Source organism: Octopus sinensis, linkage group LG19, assembly GCF_006345805.1.
Source record: "Octopus sinensis linkage group LG19, ASM634580v1, whole genome shotgun sequence".
In the NCBI taxonomy this organism is placed as follows: Eukaryota; Metazoa; Mollusca; class Cephalopoda; order Octopoda; family Octopodidae; genus Octopus; species Octopus sinensis.
The window spans coordinates 2,005,004-2,021,739 of NC_043015.1; the positions used below are offsets into that span (position 1 = coordinate 2,005,004).

The following is a 16,736-nucleotide window of genomic DNA, read 5'->3' on the forward strand; positions in this document are numbered from 1 at the left end:
ATCTGGCACGCAAGGTAGTTTTCCTTATTACTCGTAGCTGCGGCGAAAGCAGCTGTTTGATCGACATGAGATCAGATACATTCCTCTTAAGTTGAACTCTCATTGACTACTTCAAGTTTAACTTGGAAAAGAAATTGAGTGTGGGGAGGGAAGTGCCGTAGTCGGGTAAGTTTACAGAAAAGTGGGTGAAAGTCGCGAAAATTGTAAGAGTGGATGGTACGTCTCTTAGTGTAGACCTGTAAATCAGAGAGTAGGAATTGGAGAGGACACTTGTGGGTTCCGTCGATTATTAGAGGTTCTTCTGTATCACAAGGGCTACATCTCTACCATCCTACCCACATCTTCTCTACTATATATATGCCTCTTCCTCTCTATTGTGTACTGTGTATACTTATAATTTTTCTATCATTTTATTACATGTAACCCCCACATCTTTATGTTTGTCTTTCTATTTTCTACGTTACCCTTCGCCTTAGTGGTAAAGAAATGAAATCATCATCATCATCATCATCATCGTCATCATCATAATTATTATTATTATTATTATTATTATTGTTATTATCAGCATCATTATTATTATCATCATTATTATTATTATCATCATTATCATTATTATCATCATCATCATCATCATCAATCATCATCATCATCATCATCATCATCATTATTATTATTATTATTGTTGTTGGTGGTGTTGCTGTTATGGCTATTGTTACCATTATTATTTTCATCATCATGATCATCATCGTCGTCGTCGTCGTAGCCGTGGTTGTTGTTGTAGATATTATCATATACTAGCATTTTGTTGTTATTACTATCTGCCACTTTCAGCACCAGCCTATTCCATTAATATTTCATGGTACAAATACTGCATTATTGATATCAGATAAGTATCTTAACGCTAACGTCTATATTATTTCTGAACGCATGCCCTAGTAAACTTTAACTCCTAAATTAGTGTCACTGCCACAAGTCAAGAGGAACAGCCCTCCATGATCCTTAAATTTTGCTCCTCCCAGCTTTCGTATCACTTTCAAACTGCAAAATTCAGTCTTAAAAATACTCTGGAAAAAACATAAGAGACTGGAAAAACATAACCGACCCCTACTTCTGGCACAGTGGTGGCTTCAAACTTTGATAACTTGATGCAAAGTATTACCAGCTAGAACAGCAACAAAACAACAAAGAACAACAGTAGCAATAACAGTAACAAGACAAAATTAGAGAAAAGGGTAGTAACTCACTCTTTATTGAGAGACTTCAGAGCTCTTCTGTAAATTCATTTTAAAAACTGTCGTTTGAATAAAATTTATACGCTTGGAGGCGTTAATTTTTATGGAGGAATGTATGATTAGCTATTCTCACATGTCTTTCCGTTATCTAAAACTGAGCAATCTGATTAAAAAAAGGTTGGGCGGCTCTTTCTTTCTTAATGAACAACTTCAGAGATTCTACTCGGTTTTGAAATATTCAAACACTAAACCGGCTCTCACCAGACATACTCTTTTGATATACAGAATTTCAAACGGATATCAGTTCTAGTGAAGGAAGCCTTGAGATGTCAACGATTCTTGCTGACATCTGAAGGTGTTCGGAAGAGTTCATAGCAAAAGTTGCACCAGCAAATATATTTTTTGTGTTCAATTCTGAAAATTGAGCACAAATGTATATGTCTCCTCATTTTTAAATCTTGAAGGTAAGTATATTTTTGTCACATATGGTTGTAAGTTATCATATTTGTGGTGTTGCTTGGTACTACATTAAACGCCAGCATCATACACTCTACGAGAAATCGTTAACTTTGATATATTTCATTTTATATCTCAAATATGATTGACGTAAAGTCACCGATCTATTTGAACATGACCGCAGTGTCAGAAATCTAAAATTGACAAAATGGAGTAGAATCATAATTAAGGTTGGTCTTACATTTGAGTGTGATATATATTAACGAGTCTCCCATCTGACAGGAATACATGCGTATGCCTGTATGTGTGTACGTGTGTGCCTGTGTGTGCACTCAACTTACATAGTTACATATACGTGTAGGCTACATATATGTATATACACACACACATACGTATCCACACACACACATACATATATATGTATATATATATATATAAATATATATATACATATATATATATATATATATATATATATATATATATAATATATATATATATATATATTATATATATATATATATATATATATATATATATACATGTATATATATATATATAGTATATAAAGAGAAAGTGAAAGGGAATTATAGAGAGACAGACAGAGCTAGACATATCATCTTTCGTCGGCTGACTCCCCTATCTCTCTGGAAGGTGAGATACTGCTCATTAGTTAACTATTCCATTTTTTCTCGATAGTGAAATAAATGAAATGAAATGAAGCGAACACAACACATAATTTTAACATTTTTAGTCTGTTTGATTCCCCTTTGTTTTATCCTTTCATCTACACAGTCCTTTGTAATCGTAGATAAAGGCTGCAATTAGATTTTGATTTAATCTCTTCGGTGCAAAATAATTATTGTTCTGTTAATTGCATTATTTACATTACAAAGAAAGCTCACAGTCATGTATTCATACACGCGCGCACATCCTCACACACATTTATATATATATATGATACGTAAATGTATATACGTATGTGTGTATAATTTATTTTTGGCATGGTACAATATGTCCGGCACGATGTTTCGTACGTAAGACTGCAGTCGCACACGCACACCTATGCATACACACATAATTACATATATATATACATACATATACCTATGCATACAGGCAGACGTAAATATATATATGGTTACACACACATATATATATAAACACAAATGCATATATAAGCATACACACACGTATATGAATCCGCCTATCGATGAGTGCACTTTTAGATATATCGGTTTTATGTGTATACATATATATGTAAGAAAAATATATCTAGATAATTTCTGCTGATTCTGTAGTTCTACTGAGTCTGCTAAACACTCCCATATTTTACTAGAAAGCTTGCAGTTTAAATGACAACGTCACATATTTTGCTGGCGAATATGTAATCAATTAAATTGCTTCTGGAAATTATACGTTGGCTAGTTTATACACGCTGGAATGAAAAACGTCAAATTTGACATCGGAAATATTTCACCTGAATACGTAATATTACAAGGCTTATGGACAAATATTTTAAGCAAAAAAAATTGAACAAACCAACAAACAAATAAAGAAAAATCGCTCATACCTGTACAGGTCTACTTCAGCATATATAATTCCATACGTAACCTTGGCAATTTCTTGAAATTATTAACTTCGGACTGATGTCAATTGCAGTGTTCTTCACGGGGCATAATGCGAAAATGCAAAATACAGGTAGTTAAAAACTGTTAGAATTTTGTTCACATATGAGCCTATTCAGTGACCAGGAGTCAATGTGCCCATAGCTAAAGATTGATATTTAAAATATATAAAGGTAAATTATTTTTTGGTAGAATGAGGGTAATTTAAACACATAACGTATATGACAAAAATATCTAAGATGAATAACATATTTTGCATACATTTCTAAGATGGTCATTTAGTCTTCGAGCAGGTAAAAAATAAATGAAATCGAAAACGTAGTTAATTATATTGTATTGGTTTACTAGACGAGTTTACAGAAATTGAAGACTCTGTTAAGAATTGAGCATTCTTGTTGAAGTGCCTGTGAATGAGCAGAAAAATAGGATTGTTGTATTGTTACCCACGCCAACATGATTAACTCCTCATTTAACCTGACTGAAATATACCACGTGCAATCAATGGACATATATCTGAGGACTTATAAAAGTGAACGCTAAAAATAATGTTTTGTGACTTCCTCAGCGGAGGGAAGTATCTTGTCTAGACTCATTTTTGTCTTTGCTGTAGTTTCAGCTCATATCTGCGGCCATGCTGATGCACGGCCGTTTTGCTACACTGTTATTACTGAGTTCCTCTTCCAATATATGTCACTTGGTTAAGAATGGAGTTTGATGTATCTACACTCATTTGCACCTCTTGCCGTGAGGTAGGTTCATCTGGGTCTCTCGACAGGCAGATGTCCAGCTTTGATTTAAAACCGCTTACGTCCACTTTCTGCAGGTTTCTCAGGTTCTTTGGGAAAATATTAAAAAGCTGTGGGCCACTGAAACCCAGGTTGTTGCAGTAGCTGGTCCTGAAGCGTGATGGCGTTACTGCGTTCTTTGGCACTATGCAGTGTCGTCCCGTTCTAGCATTGTTGTAGCTTTCAATGCCAAAAGTTGGCATAATTCCTTCGAGGATCTTCCAGACGTATATTACTGAATACCTCTCCCGTCTTTTCCCCAGGCAGAAGAGTCTTAGCTGTTTCAACCTTTCCCAGTAGCTGAGCTGTTGCAAAGAGATGATCTTCTTTGATAAAAAATTCTCTGGATTGTTTCATGGTCCGCTGTTAATTTCACTCAGGTGGGTGACCATAGCTGTGAGCAGTAATCCAAGCGGCTGAGGACGAGTATCTTCCAGAGGACCATCATGGTTTCCTTACCTTTGGTTCTGAATGTTCTTAGGATCCATCCAGGCAGTCGTTTACACTTTGTCGCCATCCTGGTAATGTGCACTTGGAAAGAGGTATCGTCACTCATATCGATACCCAGATCCGTCACTGCTTTATGCTCTGGGATTGAAATTCCCTGTGGACCAGTGTACCCATCTTCATGCTTAGTTTTGCAATACAAGTAATCTTCCAGTGACTGGGTTTGGTTCTCTTTGCTTAGTTGTGGAATCATTCAATTAGTAGCAGCTACAGTTAACATACTGTGTAAGGCTACGCTTCTCTGGATTTAATATTCGACTATATTTATCTGGTGTCTGCAAAGTTACAAAATACCTCATTCTAAAGAAAATAGCTAAAACGAATATATAGCCTTCAGTTTTCCATTGTTACGCTTTCTTTAGCGACTCTCAAGAGAATTTAAAGCAAACTCGAAGTAGCATGATTAGAAGGCTAATCTACATTGCTGAAACGATACCAAAATCAGGGACAAATGTCCAAGTGTTTACTTTATCTTTAAATAGTCAATAGTATTCACTTGTTGTTCTATTGATATGCATATATAATTGCTCACTAAACTTGTGTCTGTAGTCTGGAATATATTATTAGCTAGAGAAAACTTTCCCAATAGGAGACAGGAAAAAAATCGATGAAGAAAGAAACTTATAATTTTGGTTGTATAACTTTAGAAATATTTTCAAACTGTGTTAATTGAACCAACGTGACTAGATTCAAAATATATCAAACATGACTATAGAAATTATTATTTCTATTTTTATGAAAAATATAACAAAAAATATATATACTGTAAATTAAACTTTATTAAATACAAAACAAACAGTGATTAAAAAGTGAAATGAGTAAATATTCACAGTGTGATATCCTCATTGTATATTTAAATCTTTTATTTCCATTCCGATGTGTAGGAAAGATGATAATAAGGAGGATATGAATGTAATAATAGCAGTGCCAGAATTAATAATAATAATAATAATAATAATAATAATAATAATAATAATAATAATAATAATAATAATAATGATAATAGTGATAATAATGTTGACAATAATGGTGGAATTTCGCCATGATAAATCAGTCTTCAGTTTTAAAATGATAATGTTTTTGTATGGCTGGCGAAGGAGATAACTTTAAAAGAAACAACACCAGCAAATACAACAACAACAACTACTACAATGAAATAGATTTCCCTTGATTGTAATATATGCATGTCATGATCTATTTTACATAAAGTATCTTTTTTTTATAATTTGTTTAGTTTCCTATCATGTTAATAACAACTGATACATTATTAAGAAATAAATTGAATAATCGGCTTATGTTTTGACGTTCGGCGTACAAGTATGAATATTAGCGATGTAATGCGACAAACAATACACGGAAAGACAAATAATATTAATAATAATAATAATGATAATGATAATATTAATAATAATAATAATAATAATAATAATGATAATATAATAATAATAATAATAATTATAATAATAATAATAATAATAATAATCATAATAATAATAATAATAATAATAATAATAATCATAATAATAATAATGATAATAATAATAATAATAATAATAATAATATTGATAATATAATAATAACAATAATAATATTATTATTTTCATTATTGATAATAATAATAACAACAATAATAATACTAACAAGAACAACAACAATATTATTAATAATGATAATAATAATAATAAGAATAATAATAATAAGGGGAAGAAGAAAAAGAAGAAGAAGAACAACAACAACAATAATAATAACAATAATAATAATATTATTATTATTAATATTTTATTATTATTATTATTATTGTTATTATTATTATTATTATTATTATTATTATTATTATTATTAATAATAATAATAATAATAATAATAATAATAATAATAATAATAATGATGATGATAATACTTAAACAATGAAAGGAAAGCGATAAAACATGAGGAGTAAACAAAATGTAACGCATTTCTTTTAAACACAAGCATTCTGATTAAGTCATTAAGTATGAAAATACAAGCACAACGTTATCAAAATCGAGGATTTAGAATTTACATGCAAATGGAGACCAGTGTCAAATGTATTTTCAGCAGCTTGTGTGTTTTGGCGCTTTATTTGCATTTGTTTCTTTTTGCATTAGTGTTTCATTGAAAATAATGTCACTTCATTTCAAATGCAAATGTACTTTATGTAAGTGAAGTCGTCTCAAAGAGAGAATTACTTGCCCCTGAACGCGATGATTTTTTCGTTTTGCTTTGCGTGTACTGTTAGCAACTGCAACGAAAGAACATATGTATATATTATATATATATATATATATATATATATATATATATATATATATATATGGCCCGAGAAGAATTGCAGTGCGTAATCTGGGCATTGACATAAGCAATGATGCATCTTTCCAAGTGGATGGATCCTCCGAACTTTCAGAACAAGAGAGAAGAGATACTGATGGTCCTTTGGGAGACATTCGTCCTCAGCCGCTTGGACTACTGCTCCCGACTAGGGTCACAACACAGTATAAAGTTAACAGCAGAACTCGAAGCAATCCAACGAAGCTACAGTAAGAAGATCGTCTCAATGCAACCTATCAGCTACTGGGAAAGACTGAAAGTATTAAAACTCTTCTCCTTGGAGCGAAGGCGGGAGAATATGCAGTGATATACATCTGGAAAATCCTGGAGGGCCTTGCCCCAAATTTTAGTATTGAGAGTTTTCAAGCAGCAGAATGGGGCCCCACTCTATGGGTCAAAATATTCCAAAATTACCATCAAAATACAGGATCAGATAATGGAACATCTTGAGTTTCAGAGGAGCACAACTCTTCAGTATCCTTCCTAAATGCATGAGAGACCTGCATGGTGTGAATGTGGGCTTCTTTAAAACTAAACTCGATCTCGTCTTGTCAGGGGTTCCAGATGAACCTACCTCTCGGCAGGAAACACAGATGTCGACAGCGGCGTCGAACACCCTTGTTGAAATATTGCCACGTATCAGAGAGGGTTTCATTTACTAGTGTAGCACAATCATCAGTGGTGCCCCAGCATAACCGCAGCTTTCGGGCTGAAACATTTTTAAGGATTTAAGGATATATATAGAGTAAAAAAAAACGTAGCTTTTCCCCTGTTTTAATATTCCTTATACATTCAAGTATTTATTCTATGTGCAAATCATAAGGTATTACTATTTTGGAAAATGTTACTTCCAATATCCACACTATATATTCGAATCGAAATAATTGGTAATTACAGTTTTAGCGGCCATTATTTTGTCGGCAATATTTGTTGTTGTAATTGGTTTGTTGTTGTTGTTATTGGCAAGCTGGCAGAATCGTTAGCACGATGGCATCAACAGCAAAATCAATAACAAAAGGAAGAGGTTTGCTGATGTAACAAACACACAGAAAGAAATGTTAAAACTCCCTCTCGAGCACAACATTTACTCTTTTACTTGTTTCAGTCATTTGACTGCGGCCATACAGGAGCACAACCTTTAGTCGAGCACATCGACCCCCAGGACTTATTATTTGTAAGACTAGTACTTATTCTATCGGTTTCTTTTGCCGAACTGGTAAGTTACGGGGACGCAAACACACCAGTATCGGTTGTCAATCGATGTTGGAGGAAACCGCATACACACAAACGCACAAACATATAGATATATACATATATACAACGGGGTTCTTTCAGTTTCCGTCTACCAAATCCACTCACATGGTTTTGGTAGAAGACACTTGTCCATGTTTTCACGCAGTGGGAGTGAACGTGGAACCATGTGGTTGTTAAGCAAGCTACTTACCACACAGCCACTCCCCTTCGAGAGCTTTCAAAAGTAAAAGGCATCATGAAAGTAAGACGGAAGTAAGACATCATTGCTCGTTCCACCCGAAATAATAAAGGTAAAAGAAATAAAGAATGCATGTTTTAAATGCGTATCAGCATTTTGGAGTTCCAATTTTGGGCGGCATTAAAAAAACCCGTCAGTCTCTATTTTGAGTCCTGGTCTTCAACCATTGTTGGGATTCTACTTTGACTATTTATTTTCTGTCTAGCTTATAGTAGTTTTGCCATTTAAGGTTTTTTACTGCCATTATTCTCTCATGGTATTTTGTTGTTCGAGTTTCATTTTAGATTTCAGTTGCTCTACAGTTTTCGTTTGCTCCTTCTTTAACTATATATTTGTGGCTTCTTTCAAGACATAAAAAACTATTTATTTGTTTGTGTGGTTATTTCTATCACATTGTCTTTCTTTTGAGATAGATATGTCTGTAATCCAATGCTGCATATTTTATAGAAGTTTTGTAGCTGTATAAGTGTCTACCCGCCTTAATCCGTTGCATATATAACCTTTCAATGTCAGCTATTAAGTGATGTATTCTAAATTTCGTCATTTTATTTGTTGTTTTCCTGTCTAGTTTCGTTAGTTAATTCACTTTCTAATTAATAATATTGTAATTGTAACATTTAGCGGTGACAGCTAGAGTATTGGTATCTATTATCTTGTTTTCGCATTGACTTCTTTTTTATGTATTAATCTAACTTGTTTATAGTATTCTTTCCTTATCTAGTACTGTATCTAATTATTTGTATGTCTGGGTTTGGTCTACTCTTATTTAGTTATTTTTCTTTGTCTCCTACGTTACTGTTACTCTTAACTAGTTCTCACTTTTCAAGGTTGCTGTGTCACATTTCCTGAGCCGAATTTCATATTTATTACTTTGATAAATCCATGTCATGTTTCTAATAATTTTTCTAGTTTTTTTTTCTTTTCATCATTTGCCACATACTATTTTAAATTTTCCACATAAAAGAAGTGGTTGATTATTTTACCATAGCAATTGTATTCACACCTACTTCTGTTTAACAAGTCTGTTAAAGGCGTCAGTGTAAGAGAGAATGAGAGTGAAAAGAGTGAGTCTGATTGGAATATTTCTTTTCTAAAGTTGATAGCTTTAGTTTTATTATTCACTCTTTTGTCTGTACCTCTCTGTGTTATCTAATTCAAAAATTATTGTACCATCCTTGTACATGGTCGGTGTTTCTATGATGCATGTGTGGAAGATATTATTATCATTGAGGGAGCAATGCAAGCCATCAAAGTAACGCTGGGGTAAAATATACGAGGCCCAGTATACCCATCATGACTAGCCGTCTGATAAGGGTACACCAAGCACATGCATCACAACTATATTCGTAACAAGATAATCTCATATAAAGATAAACAGTCCATGAATTTGATGGTGGAGTTCACTTAGAATTTTCTGCAGGTCGAGTAGCCCATCCCACTCATAAGGTCCCTGAATAAGGGTTTCTTAAGTGTATTAGAAGCCTGCTTCCAAACCACATGGTTCTGTGTTCACTTTGGCAACTGTCTTCTACTAAAGCCTCGGGCCGACCAAGGCCTTTTGAGTGGATTTAGCAGACGGAGACTGAGAGGGACCTGTCGTATATATATATAAGTGGTTAAAACAATATTTTCACCTCTTCTGCCTCCTGGCATCGCTAATAAGCTATATATTTCCCATGAAGTAGTATCATACATCGATTTTTTTGGATTTCAGCTGCATTGAACCCCGAATTATTCTATATTCGGTCACTATGTTGTCTCTTAGCTGAGTCCGTCGGAAGAGCTTTCTGTGATAGCCACATGATTCTATGAATCAATATACTACAGATTTACACATAAATATATATGTAAAAGCCTATGCATACACAGGTGTATATATACCCTTATGCATATATGTATATTTTCACATGTACAAATAGCTGCATATTCAACAATGTAATACATACACCCACAGACATAGTCTTAGAAATAATAAAACTTCTGAATTACAAAGCACACCATGAACTACATAAGGAGCTGGACGCAAATCCGCGTGAATTGCCAACTGGAACTATCATTTACTACTTTCTTTCGGTTCCAATATCTTCAAACTGTAAAATAAATGTCCTCTAGCTTTCCAATATATATCGATATTCGTGTCGATGAAGGAATCAAGAAATTTTTAGAGAAATGAAAGGATTTGTGAAGGTTTGGCTCCTTCTCTAAACGAATGGATCGTAGATAGCTAATCAATGGGAAAGTTGTACTTTTAACTGCTGCCGTCAAAATATTTTATTCTTTAATTGTTGAGCGTGATTCTGATACAGTATAATAAGAGTTCACTTCCTTACTATGGTACGTGATTTTGTTGAGTGTGACACTCCGTCCGTTACGATGACGAAGATTCCAGTTGATCCGATCAATGGAACACCCTGCTCGCGAAATCAACGTGCAAGTGGCTGAGCACTCCTGATAAGTACCCTTAACGTAATTCTCGGGGAGATTCAGCGTCACATTGAGCGTGACAAGGCTGCCCTTTGAAATACAGGTACGACAGAAACAGAGTGATAAAAATTTGTGGTGACAGAAAACAGCAGAATTCGCCACCATCACACTGCCCGAGCCTCGTAGAGCTTTAGGTGTTTTCGCCCAATAAACACTCACAATGTCGGTCTAGGAATGGAAAACGCGATCTCACAACCGCGAGTCCGCTGCCCTAAACACTGGGCAATTGTGATTCCACGAATGAATCGTAGATTGCTAATCAAGTGGAAAAGTTGTGCTTTTAACTAGTTATTTTAAGTAGCTTATTCTTTAATCCTTTGTGGAAGCACATGGCTTAGTGGTAAGAGCAGCGGACGCGAGGTCGGGGGATCGCGGGTTCGAATCTCAGACCGAGAGATGTGTGTGTTTAGTAGCGAAACACCTAAACTCCACGCCGCTCCGGCAGAAGGTAATGGCGAAACTTCTGCTGACTCTTTCGCCACAACTTTCTCTCACTCTTTCCTCCTGCATCTTGCAGCTTACCTGCGTCGGACCGGTCTCCCGTCCAGGTGGGGGACCCTATACGCCGATGAAACCAGGAAACCGGCATTTATGAACCAGGCATGGCTGGTTCATAAGGAACGAACATTCTTTAATTCTTAAGCGTTATTCTGATACAGTATTATGGGAGATCACTTCCTTACTATGGTACGTGATATTTTGGAGTGTATATTGTGACGGTATATTATGCTGAGTTTTCTTTTATAAAATGTTATTCTTAAAGAAAAAAGAAAAAAACTCAATAATTTTCGAAATTAGTTTCATATGCAAATTTTCTGAAACATTTATGGCTTGCGGTCTATAGATGTAATTTCCGCTGTAAATTTCATTGACAAAAATTATGATCAATCGGGGAAAAGTGCCTATCTCTATAAGGTGGCGAAGCTTAGTAACGCTTCGGTATTAGTAAAGGTAAACAACTCTTCCGAACTTACAGCTATAAAAATGTAAAAAATGGATATTTATAGATATGATTAAAATCGTCGTCGTCGTCTCGTTGTTGTCGTCATTGTCCCCGTACGCATCATCATCATCATCATCATCATCATAATCGTCATTGTCTTAATTAATGTCATCCTCATCATCATCACCATAATAGAACACCATGTTTTGTAATCAATTAAAATTTATTTCTATAAGACTCATTTGAAATTGATCTTAATATTTCAAAATACTTCACAAATATTAAAATTCTGCAATATTTCAAATTACAAAATTGGAAAATCTCTAATATTTTGAATTATAAGATCGAAATTTTGTAATCTTGAAATTGAAGTATTTCAGCTGGGAATATTGTAATTTCAGGTTCCAATATTTCAAATTTTGCACCTTCAAATATCAAAACTCGAAATTATGTAATTTCAAATAACGTTATTTAGCATTTTATATTTTGAAGTATTTTGATAATTCACCGTAATAAAATTGCTAGCATTGGATTCTCTTGCTGAAATTGAGTTTTTTTACCTTTTTTTTTAATCAAAGAAATATTGAATAAAACTAACATAACCAATCCCATAATTTGTATTGACATTTTACATTCCTGGCACGCCGTCTCGTTTAGGGCGACGAAGGTTCCAGCTGATTCGATCAACGGAACGGCCCGCTCAGGAAATTAAGTGCAAATGCCTTATCATTCTAGAAACACACATACTCTTTACGTAGCTTTCTGGGAGATTTAGTGTGACACAGTTGTGACAGGGCTGCCCCCTTTGAAATACAGGTAGTACCCCTTTTTTTGTTTACCTAAGTGAACCGGAGTTACTTATAAAAATAATGTGCTCAACGACACAATGCACCATTGGGAATCGAACTTCCGGCTTTGTGATCTTGAGCTTGATACTCTAACCATTAAGCCACGCGCCTTCCTTTTGCATCTCAGTAGCATAATATTTTTAGTCACTTTTGCTGGATTTGACGCTAACACAGCTTTCCATTTCATGTTCTAGTGTGGTTATTGATGATATATTTGCATGAGTATCGTTTCAATGTAATTGGTTTGATGGATCATCTTACGTGCATTGTCAGTACTTCCACCTTAGCGAAAGCGGAGGTATTGTTTTCAGCCGTGTTTGTTTGTTTGTTTGTTTTTCTGGGGACAAGATATCTCAAGAACCGGTGAATGGATTCGGATGAATCTTTCAGAGATGTTTGGCCTCGTGACTAGCACGAACTGATTAGATTTTGGGATCGATTCAGTACCAGATAGTCTGCATTGTTTTTCCTGTTATTCTTTACATAATATTTGAGAGCGGTCGGGCTCATTTTTAGTAATCCCTTTTGTGAGAGCAAACGAGATTATTTCAGACATTCTCATTTTAGAAATCTTCTCCGGCTAGTCGATGAGAGGCCGTTGATATTGCTTTGGCTGAGGCTTGCGCTCTCTCTCTTCTTCTTCTTCTTCTTCTTCTTCTTCTTCTTCTTCTTCTTCTTCTTCTTCTTCTTCTTCTTCTTCTTCTTCTTCTTCTTCTTCTTCTTCTTCTTCTTCTTCTTCTTCTTCTTCTTCTTCTTCTGCTCGTCATCATCATCGTCAGCATCAATGAGCAATATATTCCGTACTGTATTGGAATATACTCGTAACTGAACTGCTTAGATTGTTGCAAGTATTGCCTCGAATTAACAATGCTTGAGAAGGAGCGTAGCCATTTTCATTAATGCATGCAGCTCATTATCTTGAAACCATAGATTCAAATCCTGGAATGGACGGAACATTGTGTTCTAGATCAAAGCATACATTTTGAAGTCGACATGGTTTGCTCGGCTTTAAAGCTTACAAACATTCCATTGGTGAAGCACGATTTCTTATCCTGTTCTCATATCTGAGATGATGGGATACAAGGGACTTTAAATCAACTAGTTTAACATTGTACGTGCTACGAAGCCATAATCATTTTCGAGTTACGGGTCGTCTCTATAGTGCTATATATTATCCGTTCCTACTTAAACTTTCTATGGTCGATTGATTATTTCAAAAGCAGTAAAATAACTGTGAATTACTGTGTAAGACAGAATATGAAATATGGTATAATATTTGTGGTGAGGAGTTACGTGGAAGAGTCAAATGTTGACTGTGTTCACAGAATAGTTTACTAAAAGAAATTGTTTCAAATTTTGACACATCGGAATCTAATTTAAAAGAAACGGAGAGAGGCATGAAATACAAAGATATGGAAATACAGATAATCCTAGTAGGGAGTCGAAAAACGGAAAGAATTTCTATGATAATGTGTGCATTATGTATGACTGAAAACAGACAAATACATAACCAAAACACCAAGACATAAATATAAATATAACATTCAGAAAATAACCCTGATAGCCGTCGCGCACATCCGACGCAAAATACTTTCCACATAGTGAAAATAACAACACCGAAACAAACCAAACCATGTGCCCAAGACACAGTGTGACGCGCTTGTTGGTGCAGTGAAAGCACGTGATTAAATACTGAATAATAATGGGACACCAATATTTCGCTGGTTCTTATATTATAGACTAACAATAAGAGAGAAGGCATGCTGACCTCAGTAGGACATGATCTGAGAATGCATAGGAAGACCTTAAGCATCTTGCCCGGTGCCAGCTCGCTGCTTTAAGGGTAGCAAAATGATTGCATTTATTCTTACACTTGCAGATTAATCTGTATAAGTTAATTAGTTTAAATTGATTAATGCACGTACTGTACATCAGTTCACATCTCCCAACAAATCGACGTTGCATGAATAGGTGCCCTGTGTACCCACCATCAAGTGTCGAAATGATCGCAGACCAGCGTGAGATGAAGTGTGTTGCTCAAGAACACAACGGTCGAGGAAATGAAATACTGATGTTTCAATCACGAGTGCAGTAACCTAACAATTAAGCCATGCACACTCATGTGTGAGCATATATATATATTATATATAATATATATATATATATTATATGTGGTCGGCTCCAGGTCGTATCCGAGCCGGGGTTCGTCAGATTCATCCTGTCTCCCCGGAGATGTTTGTGCCGCGTATATAAATATAAATATTAATATATATATATATATATATAGATATCTATATATATATATATATATATACATATATATATATATATATATATATATATATATATATATATATATATATATATATATATATATATATAATATATATGTGGTCGGCTCCAGGTCGTATCCGAGCACGGGGTTCGTCAGATTCATCCTGTCTCCCCGGGAGATGTTTGTGCCGCGTATATAAATATAAATATTAATATATATATATATATATATAGATATCTATATATATATATATATATATACATATATATATATATATATATATATATATATATATATATATATATATATATAATATATATATATATAGTATATATATATTATATATTATATATATATTATATTATATATTTATATATAAATGAGAAATTTGAATCAATAAGATGTACGGTTGGAAGGTTATTTTTCAATAACTACATTTGTTTCAAGGCAACGTAGTTCTCTAATTGTACATGTATTTTATTATGCAACTGAATGTTAGTGTAATGAGATGTAGCTGTGTTTTCTTAGGCAATATGCATGTGTTGTCTTCGTTCGTCGTAGTTTGAATTCACTCCGTCCGTCGTAGTTTGAATTTAGTGGTAGCTGATAGACTCATGGTGTGTCCTGCCAGAGTGCATTTGCCAACTGCTATGAATGGTAGTAAATACAGCCAGTACAAAAATATCCGTCTACTACCATTCATGACAGTATGACAACCACGAACTAATATCACACATTTTGAGTGTATCAGCTACTACTAAATTCAAACCTGGACGGAAGGAGGGGACGGCGTTGAAGTTGATTTGAAACAGACAACACTCGTATATCGCTCGAGGAAACACAACTAGATCTCATTGCGCAAACAAATAGTTGCATAATCAAATACTAGTATTTTTGGAGGACTACGTTGCTTCGAAACAATTGTAGATATAAAAAAATATCTCCCCAACTGTAATCCTTGTAGACTCCAATTTATTCAATTTCATATTCACACACGACGAATACCCGACATATATTTAGAAGTGTATTATAATTCTCTCGGAAAGTAGTGGGAAATTCTGAAGGTGGACCAGTTTTACAGTGTACTCTACCAAGTTTTTAACAGAATATACCATAACTATATATATGTATATATATATATGAATATGTCTGCGTCTGTGTGTATGCGTGTCAGTATGTGTGTGTGTGGCTATGTATATATATATATATATATAATATATATATATACATATAAATTTCTGTCTCATTGTCTCTCTATCTCTCTCATGCTCTCTCTCCATCTCTTTCTCTCTTTCTATCCTTCCCACCCCCTCTCTCTCTGTGCCCCTCTCTCTCTTTGTGGATATATGTGCCAAGGTGTGTTGCGTGTCTAGGTTGTATACTACAAACTATCAGAACGTACATACATTAATGCAAACCAGAATTTAGATATGACAAAACATTTTCCATTTAAAGTATGTAATTGGTCTACACATTCCAGAATCGTGTTACTTCTGATGGCAACACGCGTTTGTCTATGGATATAATGTTTTGAATGGAAACTCTAATTACTGAAACGTAATGCTTACGTTTGCAGGTGTTATAATGTCACACTTAACAATTTTACAGCTATTCGCTCACTCTATAATAGCCGTAATGAGGAAACAAGTATGCTGAAACATGGCATTTAGAATATAAATGACATATTTACATACTAATTTTCTGTGGCCCCAATTTAATGTGCTCTTTATGTATGCCGCT

The 16,736-nt window shown here is 34.4% G+C and overlaps 1 long non-coding RNA gene across 1 annotated transcript in view; it reads right to left on the reverse strand.

The window, feature by feature from the left end:
* Nucleotides 1-4,225: 4,225 nt before the first annotated feature.
* LOC118767154 overlaps nucleotides 4,226-16,736 on the reverse strand; it is a 19,493-nt gene continuing 6,982 nt past the window's right edge. The window contains exons 2-3 of the long non-coding RNA XR_005003055.1: nucleotides 9,969-9,971; nucleotides 4,226-4,389 (exon numbers count right to left, since the gene is read on the reverse strand). This is a non-coding gene — a long non-coding RNA (uncharacterized LOC118767154). The remainder of the gene's footprint in view (nucleotides 4,390-9,968; nucleotides 9,972-16,736) is intronic.